The sequence below is a fragment of the Chiloscyllium punctatum genome, chromosome 37 (assembly GCF_047496795.1).
Source record: "Chiloscyllium punctatum isolate Juve2018m chromosome 37, sChiPun1.3, whole genome shotgun sequence".
Taxonomy (NCBI): Eukaryota; Metazoa; Chordata; class Chondrichthyes; order Orectolobiformes; family Hemiscylliidae; genus Chiloscyllium; species Chiloscyllium punctatum.
In genome coordinates, this window is record NC_092775.1 from 41,016,328 (window position 1) to 41,026,691 (window position 10,364).

Sequence of the window (10,364 nt, forward strand, 5' to 3'; positions counted from 1 at the left end):
GCTTGAGGAACAACTGTGGATCATTCAAGTAATGAACTGGTTTGGAAGGCAGTGGGGGAATTCTTGGCAAGAATTCTCCTGTTATCCTGCTGCAGGCAGGATTCCTGATAAAATACCAAGCAGATCTTTATTTTGTGATTAAATCTGTATATAAAGTTTGGGTAGGAGCGATGTCCTGAACAAGAGTGTGGATCATATGAAAGCTGCAAATGCACAAATGGTACAGAAACAAAATGTGCCAGGCTCCTTGGCTGCCTTTCTGACTGTTTCAGAGCCTGTTCCCACTCTGCCAAGCATTGAAGAGACTTTGGAACTGCGATTGACACAGCAGATGTTGCCGTGTGAAGAGGAGAATGAATTTCTTCCAAGAAGCTGCTGGAGCAAAAGATAAGCTGCTGTGCATTACACATCTCCAGTATCAGAGGCAAAATTGGAGGAACGTGACACAATGCTAGAACACCCAGGAGGAGCTACAATAGAAAAGAACTGGCCTGTGTCCTCAGACTTTAAGCGGAATAGACGTAGTGATTGTAACAAGGTCAGCTAGATGGTCCTTTATAGGATATGAGTTCACTGTATGAGGCTATTAATCTGGTCCAATCAGAGAGCCCTGACTGATAGCTAAGAACAGGAGTGTTCCCTCCAACTCTATTTTGATTTAGTCCCTACCCTCCCCTTCACTGTTTTGCTCACACAGCATTGCCCTGTGGTTTGAAGGGCAGTGCTTGTCACTGGCCACTCGGGTGTCTTTCCTATCTTCCTGGTGGTGAAAATTGAATAAAGATTCGTGCACTTTGTGTCTTTCACTGTGTCTCACATCTACACACACACACACACCATGGGTGCTGGGGAAAAAAATAAGCACTATCGCAATTAGGCGGTAGTGTGGGGGTTAAAAAAAAAATAAAAAAAAAAAATAAACAGAATTGTGGCCCGGGTGTCCTTAAAAAAAAATAAAATAAACAGGAGTGTGGGCCCGGGTGTCCTTGGAGAAGGAGCACGCGGTGTCCACCAACACCCTGGAGTTGTGACTGGCCACTTGAGTGTTTCCTTCCCATGAGAGAAAAAAAAGAAGAAAAAAAAAAGAAGAAAGAAAAAAAAAGAACAGGAGTGTCAGTTCTAGAGTTGTCTAGGTGATAGTAAGCAGGAATAGTGAAGATGGCCTCCCAAGTGTGTCAGAATTACCACCAGGATTGAGATGCTGCTGTTAACAAACAGATCAACCTGGAGCTCTATTCCTCCCATGTTTACCGCTCCATGTCCTCTTACTTTGACCGGGATGATGTTGCCCTGCGTCACTTTGCTGAGTTCTTCAAGGACCAGTCCCATGAGGAACGGGAACATGCTAAGAAACTGATGGAATTCCAGAATAAACGTGGAGGCCGGGTCCTCCTGAAGGATGTCAAGAAGCCAGAGCAGGATGAGTGGGGCAATGGTCTGGAGGTAATGCAGACAGCTTGACAGGTAGAGAAGGATGTGAATCTGAGTCTGCTGGATTTGCACAAACTCTCCTCTGGCCACAATGACCCTCATCTGTGTGACTTCCTGGAGAGGAACTACTTGGATGAGCAAATGAAGCTGACCAAGAAGCTGGGAAGTCACATCACCAATCTGAAGAGACTGGGAGCCCGTGAGAATGGCCTGGGAGAGTACCTGTTTGACAGGCTCACCCTGTGGGAGAGTGACTGAATAGACTGCAGGGAGCAAAACTTTGGTATTTTCCTCAGAATGAGATCTGTAGAGGTAGCTCACTGTTCTGGGCTTGCTTATGGAATGTGGTAAAAACAATGACTGCAGATGCTGGAAACCAGATTCTGGATTAGTGATGCTGGAAGAGCACAGCAGTTCAGGCAGCATCCAAGTAGCTTCGAAATTGACGTTTTGGGTAAAAGCCCTTCAATGTACCAACTATAAATAAACTACTCATTTTTGGGTTGAACAAAAATAAACAGGAGTGTCTGTGCCAGGACGGACCGAGAACTGGAAGGGGCGTGGGGTGGACCGAGAGCCGGAAGGTGCGTAGGAGCGGGCTGCCTTAGAGTGGCCGGAAGGTGGGAGGGATGGGGGGGCTGCTGGTATGCTGGGGGTCTGTATTGTATGCACTGTTTCTTTATGTAATTGGACAGTCTTGTTTGTGCAAATGTCATTGTTACTGTTTTGTAATGTTTGAAACTGGGATTTGTGGTTCCCCATTTCCCTGAAAATTGGTTGAATGGTAGGGTTTGGGGCCTGGCTTTGCTGATTCTCTCCCTTGTAAAATTGCTGTTTCTCTGTATTCAGCTGTTAATGTTAATTGTTTTGTAAACTGTGAATGGTTTAATAAAATTTAAAAGAAAAGAACAGTAGTGTCTGCCTTGTCTGTGTTTGTTATTGTTACCTTTGACTGAAAATAGAATTTGAGGTTTTCCTCATCTCCCTGAAAACTGGTTGAACAGTGGGGTTTGGGGTTTGGCTTTGCTGCCTTTTCCCCTGTATATAGTGGGGTTTTTTGTGAACTGCTTTCTATTTATTGTTAATTGTATTTGGTACTGTTTAATAAAATGACAAAAAAGAACAAGAGTTTCTGTCTTGTATGTATTTGTCACTGTTACTGTTTTGTGATGAGTGAAACTGGGACTTGAGGTTTGTCCTCATTTCCCTAAAAACTGGTTGAACGATAATGTTTGGGGGCCTGGCTTTGCTGCCCCTCTCCACTGTAAATTGCTGTTCCTCTGTATACAGCTGTTAATGTCAATTGTTTATTTGTAAACTGTACTGTTCAATAAAAAACACAGGCCTGTCAGAGATTCTGCTCACTCTGAGAGCTGGCCCTGAGGGAGCTGGATCAGTGTTAAGGGGTCTCCATTTATAAATAAGGAGTGACTTGGAGATTGGATACTGGCCTTTGTGGAGTTATTTCAGTAATTGTATTGTCAAAGGTGGTGATTTTCTTCTATTAGAGATGGTCATTGCCTGGCATTTGTGTGGCGCACGTTACTTGCCAGTTGTCAGCCCAAGCCTGGATATTGTGTAGATAAAAACAATGACTGCAGATGCTGGAAACCAGATTCTGGATAAGTGGTGCTGGAAAAGCACAGCAGTTCAGGCAGCATCCAAGGAGCAGGAAAATCGATATTTTGGGCAAAAGCCCTTCATCAGGAATACAGGCAGAGAGCTTGAAGGGGGGAGAGATAAATAAGAGGAGGGTGGGGGTGGGGAGAAAGTAGCATAGAGTACAATAGGTAAGTGGGGGTGGGGATAGAGGTGATAGGTTAGGGAGAAGGGTGGGAGAAGGTAGCAAAGAGTACAATGGGTGAATGGGGGTGGTAATGAAGGTGATAGGTCAGAGAGGAGGATGGAGAGGATAGGTGGAAAGGAAGATTGACAGGTAGGACAGGTCATGGGTACAGTGCTGAGCTGGAAGTTTGGAACTGGGGTGAGGTGGGGGAAGGGGAAATGAGGAAACTGGCGAAGTCCACATTGATGCCCTGGGCTTGAAATGTTCAGAGGTGGAAAGATGAGGCGTTCTTCCTCCAAACGTCGGGTGGTTAGGGAGTGGCGGTGAAGGAGGCCCAGGACCTCCATGTCCTCAGCAGAGTGGGAGGGGTGGTTGAAATGTTGGGCCACAGGGCAGTGGGGTTGATTGGTGCGGGTGTCCTGGAGATGTTCCCTAAAACACTCTGCTAGGAGGCGTCCAGTCTCCCCAATGTAGAGGAGACCACATCAGGAGCAACGGATACAATAAATGATATTGGTGGATATGCAAGTAAGACTTTGATGGATGTGAAAGGCTCCTTTGGGGCCTTGGATGGAGGTGAGGGAGGAGGTGTGGGCACAGGTTTTGTCATTCCTGCGGTGGCAGGGGGAGAGTGGGTTGTTGGGGAGCATGAACCTGACCAGGTAGTCACGGAGGGAATGGTCTTTGCGGAAGGCAGAAAGGGGTGGGGAGGGAAATACTTCCCTGGTGGTGGGCTCTTTTTGGAGGTGGCAGAAATGTCGTCGGATGATTTGGTTTATGCGAAGATTGGTAGGGTGGAAGGTGAGCACCGGGGGGTTCTGTCCTTGTCACGGCTGGAGGGGTGGGGTCTGAGGGCGGAGGTGTGGGATGTGGACAAGATGTGTTGGAGGGCATCTTTAACCACATGGGAAGGGAAATTGCAGTCTCTAAAGAAGGAGGCAATCTGGTGTGGTCTGTGGCGGAACTGGTCCACCTGGGAGTAGATACGGCAGAGGCGGAGGAATTGGGAATACGGGGTGGCATTTTTGCAGGAGGTAGCGTGGGAAGAGGTGTAATTCAGGTAGCTGTCAGAGTCGGTGGGTTTGTAAAAAATGTCAGTGTCAAGTCGGTCATCATTAATGGAGATGGAGAGGTCCAGGAAGGAGAGGGAGGTGTCAGAGATGGTCCAAGCAAATTTAAGGTCAGGGTGGAATGTGTTGGTGAAGTTGATGAATTGCTCAACCTCCTCGCCGGAGCACGAGGTGGCGCCAATGCAATCATCAATGTAGTGGAGGAAGAGGTGGGGAGTGGTGCCGGTGTGACTAGGGAAGATGGACTGTTCTACGTAGCCAACAAAGAGACAGGCATAGCTGGGGTCCATAGGGTTGCCCATGGCTACCCCTTTGGTCTGGAGGAAGTGGGAGGATTCAAAGGAGAAATTGTTAAGGGTGAGGACCAGTTCGGCCAAAGGAATCAGAGTGTCGGTGGAAGGGTACTGTTGGAGACGTCTGGAGAGGAAAAAAACGGAGGGCTTGGAGGCCCTGGTCATGGCGGATGGAGGTGTAGAGGGATTGGATATCCATGGTGAAGATGAGGCGTTGGGGACGAGGGAAACGGAAGTCTTGGAGGAGGTGGAGGGTGTGGGTGGTGTCTCGAACGTATGTGGGGAGTTCCTGGACTAGGGGGGATAGGACAGTGTCGAGGTAGGTAGAGATGAGTTCAGTGGGGCAGGAGCATGCTGAGACAATGGGTCGGCCAGGGTGGTCAGGCTTATGGATCTTGGGAAGGAGGTAGAACCGGGCAGTGCAGGGTTCCCAGACTATGAGGTTGGAAGCTGTGGGTGGGAGATCTCCTGAGGTGATGAGGTTCTGTAAGGTCTGGGAGATGATGGTTTGGTGATGGGGGGTGGGGTCATGGTCGAGGGAGCAGTAGGAAGAGGTGTCCTCAAGTTGACGTTTGGCTTCAGCGGTGTAGGGGTCAGTGCGCCAGACTACCACTGCGCCTCCTTTATCCGCTGGCTTGATCGTGAGGTTGGGATTGGAGCAGAGGGATTGGAGGGCTGCGCGTTGTGAGGGTGACAGGTTGGAGTGGGGGAGGGAGGTAGACAGGTTGAGGCGGTTAATGTCCCAGCGACAGTTGGAAATGAAGAGGTCGAGGGCAGGTAATAGGCCAGTGTGGGGTGTCCAGGTGGATGCAGTGTGTTGGAGGTGGGCGAAGGGGTCCTTGGGAGTCCTGATTGAGAAAATAAGCTCGGAGGTGGAGGCGACAGAAGAATTGTTCGACATCACGGCGTGTATTAATTTCATTGATGCGTGGACGGAGGGGGATGAAGGGGAGTCCTTTGCTGAGGACTGATCGTTCGTCCTTAGTGAGGGGGAGGTCTGGGAGGATGGTGAAAACTCAGTAGGGCTGGGAGCTGGGATCTGGTGTGGGTGAGGAGCTGGGAGTAGGGGCGGAACCTGTAACTGGAGTGGGTGTGATGGTGAGGGGAATGGGGGTGGAGTCATGAGCAGGGGTAATGTTCCCCTCAGGGTTCTGGGGGGTGGGGATAGTGACAGTGGGGTCTGTGGGGGGCATGTCAGCAGAATGCAGGTGTGTGGCGCTGGTGGGGGCAGTAGGGGTGGTGGAAGTCACTGAGCATGTCTGCTATTGGACTAGGCTGCCACTGAGGGGTAAAACTGAATTGTCACCAGATTGTATTGGTGCACAATGTCCTTTCAGAGATGGCGCAGATGCAAGAATGCTGGTCTTTCAACAGGTATCCATTGAGTGGCATGTTCTGAGAATAGTACTGGCAAATAGGGTGGATATTGGACATGAGGGACAGTACAGGGGCGGGTAGTTAGGTAATGAGGTGCTTTTAGTAAGATTCACAGTGGGAACTTTTGCTGGGTTTCACAGCAAGAAATTCTCCAAAACATAGCAATACAATTCCGACTTAGCCAAAGAAAACTTAAAGTTCAGCCCAGTGTTTCACGTCAGTGACCTTTCATCAGAACTGTAGCTAAATATTTATATTTCCGCAAATACAAATAATATAATTGATGGAATTTATCCCTCCCTGGTGTGTGTGAGACATGGTGAGATTGCATCTCATTGAAACTACTTGTTTTTTTTTACTCTACAACCACATCCAATTCGCCTATCCTTCCCTGAGAAAGTTAACATGTGAATCAGAGCAGATGCCTAGTGGCTGTAGCTCACCAGCTGCCTGTCCTAGTCATCATCCACTGTTTCTTCCCATCAATGTTCCACTTACATGCTCCACTTAGGTCTTGCAGCACCACTTACATGAACATCAGCATATCATTATGGCTGCTCTCGTTCAACCTGCGCACTGCTTCAACATCTTACTTTGGAGCTCAGGGACACCTAACAGTTACATGCTTTTTCCAGATCGCTATGATTATGACGTAGAGTCATGGGCCACCTGAAGGCTGGTGACCTCTTGGACAGTTAAAGTTAACTAGGTGCAACAACTACGAATCATAAGTAATAGATTGAGTGGTCACCCCCGGGTAAAATTTAATTGGAACAGACAGGCTGTGTGATCGGTAGTGAAACAAAAGAAAATAAAGACACAATACTACAAGGAGAACAAACAACAAAAGATAGCCATGGAAGTTCAGAAACTAGTTTGGGGATCAGAGGGATCCCTTAAATGATCCTGCTTGACTAAATGATTAAAACTAATTGGAATCCCAGGACCCATCCAACATACAAAGAGAGTGGTGATTTAATCCCTGTCCTCCCCTTCACTTCTTTTTGATCATGCATCATTGCCCTTTGTCGAGAAGGACACTGCTAGTCCCTGGCCACGCTGGTGTTTCCTTTCTTCCTGGTAGTGGAATACAAATAAAGATTTACACATTTGTTGTTCTTCACTGTGTACTACACCTGCACACACACGACATGGATGCTGATATAAAATAAGCACTATTTTCTCCCACTAATGTGGGAGAAAAAGGGCACAAAGAGAGTGGTAGGAAAAAGAGATGAAAGAAAGGGCAAGGCCTTAGTATTAGTCCATTGAACTCATGTAGAACTAACAAAGTGCACAAATCAGTTGATAGAAAAACAAAAGATGTCCAAAGGAATGCTGGCTGGACCAACATTAGCAACCCATGAAGCAAGTAGAAATAATTAAAAGAGAAATTACTTGGGCAGTGGATATTTATCAGAGCTGAGATGTGCAGAGGCAATTTCTATATTGCGACTGTGTCCTTTATCTGCTGTTCTGGTGTATGAATCATTGGATGTGAAACTATTTGTACATTTCACTCTCATTACGAGTAAAGAATAAGCAGAAAGTTAAAAACTGATATTGGAAGGAAGTGTTCACAAATTGTAAGAGAGAGAGAGAGACCACCAGAGTTTTGTGAATTTTTCCTATGTGTTTATGAATTTGAGTGTCCATAGTCCCTGAACTAAATGTTAACCCTTTGTGGTTTGTATGAGTCATTATTTGTTGGTTGTTAATTGTTGCCTTGTGTGATTTGTGTATTTTTCTTCCCTGGAGCTTAAGATGAGGAGATACTGAGTTTCACTTATATTTTGAGAGTGTATGGTGATGTAAAAGTATGGTGTGTAGCTGTATCAGTTTGGAACACATATGGTTAAGTTAATGTCCCTCTAAGAAACTATTAGTACAGGGTACTTGCAAAACCACATAACTAATTACGGTCAAATAAAATCAACTGAAGAAAGAAAAATCAAGTTAAATGAAAATTTATTTCCTCTTTCCTTTAAACATTGAATTTATCTATAATGAATTTAGTTTGAGGAGAGTGTACTGGATAAATGGTTAATTTCAGAACTTTCATTATTGAATTATCATTTTTGTACTTTCATTTTCTGGCCAGAGTGAACTTCCAAATATTATGTTAACATAATGAAATGATGCTCTTGAAAAATAGGAATTTTGGAAAAGCAATTCTCTTTAAACAAATTGTGTGATTGTATGTTCTAAAATCTGAGAAAACTGACTTTAGCACTGACCTACAAACTACCAGCCTCTGCTGCTGGCATTGTTTTCTTCTCACACCGGGTCTTTAGTTTTCTGTTCAGGCTGTCAGTCCCCATGGTTTGCATTTTGATGCAGAGGAGGAGGCCGATAGCTTGTCCCAGTGAGAAGCACTGAACATTCAAGGAGTGGACATATCAAAGTTATACCTACAGCATCTGTCAGAGGTTGAAGAGGCAAAGGCACTACATGTATTTCAAGCAAATGGCTATGTTTTGTTCCTACACATAAAAGGAACAAGAAAAAGGGGGCATAGACTTAAAGAGATCTGCAAAAGACGCAAAGGTAAAGTAAGGAGAAATATTTTCACTCAGTGAGTAGTTAGGATCTGGGATACATTGCCTGACATTGTGTTAGAGGTAGATTCAATTGAGTCAAGAGTGAGGTGCTGAAAGAGCACTGCAGGTCAGGCAGCATCGAAGGAGCAAGAAAATTGATGTTTCGGGCAAAAGCCGATTTTCCTGCTCCTCAGATGCTGCCTGACTTGCTGTGCTCTTCCAGCACCACACTCTTGACTGTAATCTCCAACAACTGCATTCCTCACTTTCAATTGAGACATTCAAGAAAGTATTGATCATCATGTATTCTGGATTGTGGACTTAATAATTATATAAAGGGACTGAATGGAAGCAGGGAAACAGTGAAGATATGGAGCTGCAGAGACAGCGATATAAAAGAGAAAATGAAGAATGGGGGTATATTTATGTCTCTCAGGTGGAGCCTACAACTCACGCCCAATAAAACAAAGTTAGAATATTGCAATTTCAGATCAACAGTCAACAGCACAATAATTACAAAAATGTCAGACTCTCCATCCAAAGTGGGAAGAGTAGGTTTCCATTTCTTCCTTCGAGGGCGGAGTAAAACTCTTGGAATTTGAACCCAGCTATGGACAATATTAGTAATCATACCTCCACTGTCTCAGTAACGCAATCTAACTGACTTCAAATTGCATTTCATTAGTAGGAGAATGCACTTTACTATTTATGACCTCAAGCAATCATGATCATTAGTGTGTGAATCAACCGTCTCCTTCTCATGCCAGTTAAGCAAATATAATCAAAGACATTGAAATGTGACACCTGAGGTTTCTGCTTCACTAACACGTACACTGGCCAGTTCTGGAAGACAGTGTTTCACAGCTGATACTCTTGCATACTGAACTGTAAGTATGCAAGGACATAGTCTGTGATGTAGAAAACTTTTCTTTGGGGGAGAAGGGCTATTATGATAGCTGACTGCAGAATTTTTTCCTCTGTACCATGAAAACCGTCGCTGTGCAATCTACATTTGGGTAAGATGATAATATTTCAGAGGGTTTTCTTAAGGCATGACAATGACCTCCTTGGGAAGCATCCATGTTTCACTGTGTCAGAATACACTGTGAGGCTTCGTTGTTATGGAATGTAAGGGCTCAGGAGTTCCTTCAATAAAATTGAGTTATCCTTCTGGAATTCCCCACAGATTATTTGCTCACTCATTTCACACAGAGGTCACCATGGCTGGAGTCCTTGCAGCCATAGTTCAATTCCAAGAAGAATGTAGAAAGAGATCACAGCTAGGCAGCCCAGTCCCACCAAGAGTCTCCTGCCCAAAAGCAGACTCATCCAGCTCAGATTGAACCTTTGCAAGCTTTGAAATTTCTGTAAACTCTGTTTTATCTGTTTGTATAATGACCAAATTGACAATGTATGTCTAAGTACAACATTTATATGAGTTTTCAATAATTTTTAATCTTTGGAGGAAAGGCAGATGTTGTGTTTTGTCTCATAGTCAGTATGTCAGTGTGTCTTGAAGCGACATTCTGATCCCTGTATCATAGCAAATGAACTTGAAACGTGTTGCTCTGTGTAGTTTAACAACTGGATTTGCCTGTGGATGTCATGTTTGCACATAAAGTTAGCTGTTAAAAAAATCAGTTAGATTCTTCAATACCACAATATTTAAGCCTAATTTGATCTCTAATGAGGGAATACATACACATTGAAGCGTCAAATACCCTAGTGGAGGGAAAGAAAATCACCATCACCCTCCTGAACAATACTAATAGCTCACTGGGGAAGAGTGTTTTCACAACCCAAATCAACAAGTGAGTTTTCAATACAGGAAATTAGGTGCATTGACCTTCATTTTATATCAACTGAT

General features: G+C 44.9%; 1 pseudogene; it reads left to right on the forward strand.

Moving 5' to 3' along the window:
• The first annotated feature begins 1,158 nt into the window (after positions 1 to 1,158).
• On the forward strand, positions 1,159 to 1,689 carry LOC140462779 (ferritin heavy chain, oocyte isoform-like; annotated as a pseudogene).
• Positions 1,690 to 10,364: the final 8,675 nt, after the last annotated feature.